The sequence below is a fragment of the Octodon degus genome, unplaced genomic scaffold, assembly GCF_000260255.1.
Source record: "Octodon degus isolate 3935 unplaced genomic scaffold, OctDeg1.0 scaffold00121, whole genome shotgun sequence".
Classification (NCBI taxonomy): domain Eukaryota; kingdom Metazoa; phylum Chordata; class Mammalia; order Rodentia; family Octodontidae; genus Octodon; species Octodon degus.
Window position 1 is genome coordinate 7985251 of NW_004524697.1, and position 8725 is coordinate 7993975.

General features: G+C 39.4%; 1 pseudogene across 1 annotated transcript in view; it reads right to left on the reverse strand.

Annotated features, from left to right (window-relative positions):
- Positions 1-233: 233 nt before the first annotated feature.
- The window catches only part of LOC101560524, a 19911-nt pseudogene continuing 11419 nt past the window's right edge, over positions 234-8725 (reverse strand). The window contains exon 2 of the transcript XR_192736.2: positions 234-1553. The product of XR_192736.2 is annotated as a eukaryotic initiation factor 4A-I pseudogene (transcript). The remainder of the gene's footprint in view (positions 1554-8725) is intronic.

An 8725-nucleotide genomic window follows, 5' to 3' on the forward strand; every position in this document is an offset into this window, starting at 1 on the left:
GACCTTTTGTATCACTCAGAGTTTTGAGGAATGAGTTTGAGATGCAGCAGCTGCGCCTGCTGGGGACTGTCTGCTGAACCTAAAGGTGCAAACGGGACGCCACAGGAAAACTACTCTATCTTCGGTCTCTTGTCCTTTTCTTCATCTTTTTTCTTTCTTTCTTTTTTTTTTTTTTTTTTGCCTCAAAAAGTGACATTTATTCAAAGGAAAAAAAAAAAGAAAAATTGACAAGATGTCCATCCCTCGACTCCCTTCCCTCCCCCCTCCGGCTGCTCCTCAGCCACCCAAGGTTGAACTCTGGTTGGGGCTAGGCAGCAGGACAGCCCTCTCAGATGAGGTCAGCAACATTGAGGGGCATCTCTTCAATGGAGGTGTTGTAGAAAGTCTCAATGTCTCGAAGAGTCCTTTTGTCTTCTTCTGTCACCATGTTAATAGCTACACCCTTACGGCCAAAGCGGCCTCCACGACCGATTCTGTGGATGTAGTTTTCCCTGTTTGTTGGAAGATCATAGCTGATGACTAGCGAAACTTGCTGCACATCAATGCCTCTGGCCAGTAAGTCAGTGGTAATCAATACTCTGCTGGAGCCAGACTGGAACTCCCTCATGATCACATCTCATTCCTTTTGGTCCATATCTCCATGCATGGCAGAGACAGTGAAGTCTCGGGCATGCATCTTCTCTGTGAGCCAATCAACCTTCCTTCGGGTGTTAATGAAGATGACTGCCTGGGTGATGGTCAGGGTCTCATACAAGTCACATAACGTGTCCAGCTTCTATTCCACTCGTTCCACGTTGATGTAAAACTGGCAGATACCCTCCAGGGTCAACTCTTCCTTCTTCACAAGAATCCGAATGGGGTCTCTCATGAACTTCTTGGTCACCTCTAGCACATCAGAAGGCATTGTGGCTGACAACAAAACCACCTGGGTGTTACTGTTGAGCTTTTGGAATATGTCATATATCTGGTCCTTGAATCCACGGCTCAACATTTCATCAGCTTCATCTAACACAAACATCTTGATGTATTTGGGAGACAGGTATCTGCGGTTAAGCATATCAAACACGTGGCCAGGGGTTCCCACGATGATATGGGGAGCTTCCATCTGCAGCTTCTGTACCTCAGCGCGCACATTGGTGCCCCCAATACAGGCATGACACGAGGCACCCATGTAATCTCCTAATGCCATGACCACCTTTTGTATCTGCTGAGCCAATTCTCGAGTGGGAGCCAGAACCAAAGCCTGGGTAGCCTTTAGATCTAACTCAATCTGCTGCAGAATTGATATGGCAAATGTGGCTGTTTTCCCAGTCCCAGACTGGGCTTGAGCAATCACATCATAACCCTTGATACAAGGAAGAATGGCACGCTGCTGGATGGCAGAGGGCTTCTCAAAACCATAGGCATAGATGCCTCGAAGAAGGGACTCAGAGAGGTTCATGTCATCGAAGCTGTCAACAATCTCATTCCAATTACTCTCGATGATGCCTTCAGGCTCCATCCCATCTGGGCCATTGTCTCGGGATCGGGAATCCTGACTCGCAGACATGATCCTTAGAAACTAGGCTTCTTCATCTTTCTTTCCCTCCCTAGTACTAGGTATTGAGCCTTGGCTGTTCGCGGTGAGCTACATCCCTAGTCCTTTTATACTTTTGGAGACAGGCTTTTGCTAAATTGTCCAGTAGAAACAGTGCTCCAGCCTCGCCCTTCTGAGCATCTGGGAACATACGTACGCACCACAGCACCCAGGTCTTTTCTTTATAGAAAAGAAAATTTATACAAAGTCTCATTGGACTAAGGCCCCACACTTGTGGCTTCTTTTTACCTTGAGTAACTCCCCAAAATCTTGCCATCAAATAGTATAGTCAGATTGTTTCCATCCAGTGGAGATTAAATTTCAATATAGGCTATGGAGATAGCTCAGCACCCTAAGCACCTGTCTGGTAAGTGCAAGGTTCTGAGTTAGAGCCCCAGCACCAAAAATATCTTCAAGATGAGTTTTGATAAGAACATTCAAACTTTACCAGTAACAAGATAGATAGATAGATAGATAGATAGATAGATAGATAGATATAGTGTCTATAAATAATAGTTCTCTTTCTCAAAAAATAAGAAAATGTAACAAATTGCTAAGCAGTGGTAATAGCTAGTTTTCTTCTCTGCTCTTTATTGTACATTCTAAATATTCTTTTTTTTTTCTTTGTATTTTTTAGGGAAGGGTGTTCAGGGTCTCACTACTAGATCAGACTCGTGATCCACCTGTTTACAGCCTCCCAAGAGCTGGGATTACAGTGCATACCATCATGCCTAGTCTTCTAAATATTCTATAATAAGATATTTTATTTGTTTACAAAATAATATATAAAAAATAATATATAAAATCTTTTCCGATTATAAGTATAAACGATCCTATCTTTTTAGTGTGTAGCAAACAGTCTAATTAGCTAAATTGCTGATTTACCTTAAAACCAGACAGATGGATTACTTTTGGCTCTATTTCTTTGCAGATTAAATAAAAGCTTGAATTAGCCAAGAAAGTATATTTAGACAAAGCTGTGAAGGTTTAAAAGATATTGCTGGCTATAAAAAGGCAGCATACAGAATCCTGGTAATGAAAATGTTCTGTATGATGACTCTGTCCATGTCAATACCCTGATTATATTGTCCCATGCTTTTTCATGATGTTAACATTAGGGGAAATTGGCTGAAGAGTAATAGACACAGTATCTGTAATATTTTTGAAAACTATATGTGGAACTCTAATTAAAGTTAGAAGGGTTTTGGTTGTTGTTTAGTTTGTTTTGGGGGATATTTAAAAAATCTTTTTAATGTAAGATAGGGTCTCACTGTACAGTTTAGGCTGGCCCTGAGCTCCCTTTGTAGCCCAGGCAGGTTTCAAACTCCACTAATCCTCCTGCTTCAGACTCCTGAGTGCTAGGATTAGAGGTGTGTGCCACCATGCTCAGTGGGGGAGATCTTTTTTAGTTTAGTTTTGGTGCTAAGAATTAAATCTAAAGTCTTATGCATGATAGACAAGTGCTCTACCATTGAGCTACATTCCCATCCTTAAAAAGGTTAACAAACAAACAAATAAGAACTTCTAAAAGCTAGTTCCTAAAGAAAAAAACCTAGTTCTCTGCCATTTCGTAGGTGCTTTATTACTAGGGAGAATTTGTCATTATTATCTATCTCAAAGTCATTCTGGAAGCAAATATGTAATATTTTCCCTAATAGTTTTTATGGTAGAGTTGTTGTGTCATTGTTGTAAATATTTTATGTCATACAAATACATTTCAAGGTAACTGTGCTTGGCACCCTACCCTGACAGTTGTGAACATGCATTTTGGAAAGGCATCTTCATGCAGCTCTGTGCCTGCACATCTTGAAAGTGCAACCTAAATGTCCTTGGCTCCAAACTCACTCTTCAAGGATGTTTATTTGCGGAACAGCCATGGGAGCTAGGGTGTCATGCAAAGGGCAAAGGGCAGACTGTGCATTGAAGGATATATCAGTCCCCTAAGCTCCGAGATCCCCTCTGGTAGCATAAGCAATGGAATATGCAGTGCCATCCGGACCTCTGCCATGCTATAGAAATTGGGGCTTGGGGAATCATTTGAGAATAGGAGGATACTGGTTGTATTACTATAAGTCATAATTTCTCTGTTAGGCAGAGCCACTCTTTCTCTTTGTGTTCTGATTATTTCTTCTGTCTCTACCCTGAGCACAACCGCTTAAAGGAAAACAACAGTTAAATGTGAAGCGAAGGTTTCCCTGCCCACAGGGGCATCAAAGACTATATTAACCTATGCATGTACAGTAGAGAGCCAGAGAGAGGGGAGAAGAGACATAAACCCTTCAACTCGTGTCACAGTCCCCATGACTCATGATGTGAGCAGCTCTCCTCCTCAGGAGGCCCTTTCACCATGCCAGTTTTGCTTTGGGACCAGTGACCAGGGACTGTATCTACAAATCAAAATAAAACTCTCCTCCTTTAAATTGGGTGTCAGGTACTGTTTCTCAGAAATCAGAAAGTGTCTAAGACAATTAGATTCAATTATGATATTGCACTGGAAATTATAATGTCTTCCAGCCAGGACAGCTCATCTGAGGCTCCACCAAGCTATCGTTCGCAACTGAGAGAGTCCCTGCCTGAGAGAACACCAACGCTTGTAAACAATCTTTTTCACCTATAGTACTTTGTGCATCTGAGAGACTATAATTTTTTTGTGGAAGCTAGACATTAAGTTGGCTTCCTTCTGGAACGATTAGTCATAGTCATAAAAGTTTCTGAAGTTCAAGGAGACCAAAATTCAGCCCTGGAAGTAATTCAAATAACTTCACCTCACTGGCCAAGATTAGGGTTATTATGGATGATAGAGTTGCCCAATACTTCCTTCTTGTGCAATTGCTCACACACTTCTAATGTGTGGAGTAATTCATCTAGTCAAACAAAGATCAAAACAGAAAAGCAAGCCACTTGGATTTCCTAAGTGGATCCTGAAGGTTTACAGGGTTGGTTGCTATTCAATCCTGAGACCCAAAGGGAAATGTTTGATCTGATATTTACAGTATATTTGACTATAAACCCTATCCTTAGAGTCCTGTTAAAAATAGTTCTAATTAACATCTCTCTGAGCTAAGGTGAATTGATTTGGTCTTAGCCTCTGTCAGATTAGCCAACATGGACGTCAACAGAAAGATATATCCACAGGATAGAAAATCACACAAAAATCAATACTGTTCCTGTACCCTGATAATGAACCTACCAGGAAAGAAATCCAAAAATCAATTCTACTCATAATAGCTTAACACCATAGGAACTAATCTAACCAAGCAAGAGGAAGACCTCTATGATGAAAATTATAGAACCCTAAAGACAAATTTAAGAATACATTTCAAAATGGAAAGACCCCACCCCCTTGTTCATGGATTGGAAGAGCCAATATTTTGAAAATATCCCAGTTATTAAGAGTGATTGGTAGATTCAGTGCAAGCTATATTAAAAATATCAACATCATACTTTGCAGAACTAGAAAAAGCAATGCTGTAATTTATATGGAATTAGGAAAGACTCAGAATAGAATAAAGCAATCCTGAGAAAAAAGCAGTATAGGGGGCATCACAATATCAAATTCTGAGCTATTCTACAAAGCTATCTTAACAAAAACAACATAGTATGGAGACAGAAACAAGTATGTAGACCAATTCAATAGAATAGAAGGCACGGAAACAAATCCACACACTACAACCCTTTGATTTTTTTTTACAAAGGGGATAAAAAGATATACTGGAGAAAATCCAGCCTTTTTAACAAATGGTGCTAGAAAGTCTGACTGTTTATAAGCAGATGATTCAAAATAGATCCCTATCTTCACACTATACTAAAAACAAATAAAAATGGATCCAAACCTAAACATAAATCCAGAAACTATGAAACCATTGGAAGATAATCCAGGGAAAATACTTGAAGTCATAGGCACAATTGAGGACTACCTAAATAACCCTTCAAACTCACAGGAATAAAAACCAAGGATTTATAAATGGGATGACATCAAGTTAAAAACCTTGTGCCTCATAAAAGCAATAATTAACAAAATGAAAAAAATCACCACCCATAGAATGGGAGAATATCTTTAGTAACTATCATTCAGAAAGAAAATTATTACATAGAAAATACAAAAACAGTAATCACCCCCAAAAACAGCCCAGTAAAAAAGTGAGTGAAAGAACTGAATAGGCACTTCACAAAAGAAACAACACATGGGCTGGGGATATGGCTCAGCAGCATGAGCACCTGGCTGGCAAGCATAAGGTCCTGAGTTTGATCCTTGGTATAAAAAAATACAAATAACCAGTAAGTATACATACAAGAAATTGTTCATAAATTTTCCCCTAGAGAAATACAAATCAAAACTATCATAAAATCGTATCTGATTCCCAGTAAGAATAATCAATTATGCACAAGACAATGAATTTGATAAGGATGGGAGAGGGAAAAAGAGTGGGAATGTCAACCAGTACAACCATAAAAATTGATATGGAGATCCCTCAAAAAACAAAACATAGAACTACCATTTAATCTAGCTGTACCACTTTTGGGTATTTCCTTGAAAGACTTAAAGTTAGCAAATAAGGATACATGCATACTTGTTTATAGTGGTACAATTCACTATAGCCAAGCTGTAAAAACAGCCTTAGAATGATGTACCTCAATAGAGGAATGGATGAGGAAAATGTGGTGTATAAATACAGCAATATTATTCAGCCATAAGGAAGAATGAAATTATATCATTTACAAGAAAATTAAAGAAACTAGAGACTATCATGTTATGAAATATCCCAGACTCAGTTAAATTCTACATGTACTATCTCATATGAGAAACTAAATGAATGAATTAATTAAAGGAGAAATGGAGGAGGGAACTAGCAGAGAATAAGAAAATAAGACTCATTGCTATAGAAAAAAATAGCAGTGTGACTACAGTGGCTATGTAGCCAGCCTGGCAGGTAGGGGAGGCAGTGAAGGAAACTGCTCCTTATTGGGAGTTTGACACCTCATCTGACCGGGAGAGTGTTGTGCATTAGGAGGCAGCAGTGAGAACATGAGACACTGTTTCCTGAGCCACCCCTTTAACGTCACGGGTGGGTGAGTGGACTAGAGTGGCACCCAGCACACAGTTGTGATGTTGAGTGAGATAGCCATCTTATTTCAAAGGGGTCAGGGCTCAACTCCATCATCAAAACAACCTGAGGATCTCTTCACTGTCAACAACCCACAGCGGAATGAGAGATGTCTACTGTGACCATCCAGTTACAGTAGACACCCAGCAGTTGGACAGCAGACTGCGACTAGTTCTGCTGAGAAGTAAGAGCTGGGACTACCCAGATTCTCTTCTGGTGTCCAACAAAAGCCACTCTTAGCCCTGTCTACAAAGACTTGAAACAGCTCCCTGCTCTGCAACCAACAATACAATCAGGCAAACGGCCTTTGCTGGCCACGGCCTGGTCATCGAACCAGTGGTTGAGAGGAGTCAGTGGTGTGGCCAAGATCAGCCCCACACCCAGCAAGAGTCCTACTGCAGACTTGGTAGGATGACTCAGTACAGACTCCAGCTTGGACTAGGGAACAAACACAGAACTGGGGACACTGGAGAAATTTGTTTTTCTTGCTTTCCTTTTTTTCCCCCTTTTTTTGGAAGGAGGATTTTTAGATTTTGACCTTTATTGTTTGGTTTTGCTTTCTCTGTTCCAGCTCTCTTTTTTCCTTAATGGTGTTTCATAGGATTTTAAAAATATTTTCATGGGAATAAACATAGTCTCTAGTCTTTTTGCTTCACCTTCATGTATTTTTGCCTTCTTCATTCTTTCTCTTCTGTCTTCTTCTCTAGCTTGCCAAAGTTTGGATGATCATTCTTTGTCCTTTAACCTTGTTTCTCCTATATTTCTCTCCAGTTATCACTGTTTTCCCCCCATCCCTTTAAAATTCCTCTTCCCCACAGGATCAAAATCACTCTACCAGACTGGGGAGATGGCTCAGTAAAATAAGTGCTTGCCTGGCAAGCACAAGGGCCTGAGTTCAATCCCCAGTTCTGAAAAAAAAAAAAAAAAAACGACAACAAAAAAACTCTACCAAGGGGAAATGTTCTGCACACATTTTCCTGGTTTATATTGGATGTTGTTTATATATAAATGATAGCTCTTGCTTCAATGGTTAGAGATACCAAATTAGCAGTTACCACAGATTATGAGTTTCTAGGCTGTTTGATGATACTGTTGTTGCTATTTGAAATACTTTAGCCAGGATGCTATATGTGTTGTAATCAGATGTTCACCCTTGTATGACAACACTGTGATTGTCTGGGGTCCCAGCCATTTTCAGAATTCAGAACCTAAGGATTGGGTGCTGAGCAAAATAGGTAGCAACTCTGGATTCCTAATAAAGAGAGAAAATAGGATCTTGGGACAGATACAAAGACCAATAGCCAACCACACCTAAAAGATAATGCAGAGGAATACAGATTTTCTAGGGAAGCCTCAATACCAGTGAAGATATCTAACAAAAGAAAAATGTAAGCAATGATACAGACAACAAATTAAAGTTTTTGAAAAAAGAAAATAATAAATTATAGAGGCAAAATGCAACCTCAGAGTTCCAAGCCATCCAGGACAAATCCAGGGGCTAATAAGATAGAAAAAATAATAAGTCATCCACCTGAATTTTCTGCATGACAAAAGCAGAAATTATATATATATGAAGCTACAGAGGAAATTGGAACAAAAATGATTTCTCAGGTAAAAAAAAAAAAAGGTAATGAGCATAATGAAGGACTTTCTCAGCAAATGTAGAGTACACATTGATTTCTTTAAAAAAAAAAAGGGAGCATAAGAAAATTATGGAAACCATGAATGGCCAACATAGCAAAGAGATGGAATCCATGGAGCAGTTATCCAGGAAATTATCTATTGAAAATATGCAAAACTGAATGAAAGAAGTGAAAATAGAATATCAGACCTAGAAGACAATATTTCTGTTAGCAATCACAGAAAAAAGATCTCTTACAATAGCAAGGGAAAATGAAAAAACAATCTAACAACTGCAAGATGATGCAAAGAAGATCAACATAAGATTGCTTGGAGAGGTAAAAGGCTCAAGTCAACAACTTCTGACATTGCCAGTCCTGCAGATAACCCACTACTATTATGGACTACTGGACTATATTGGATT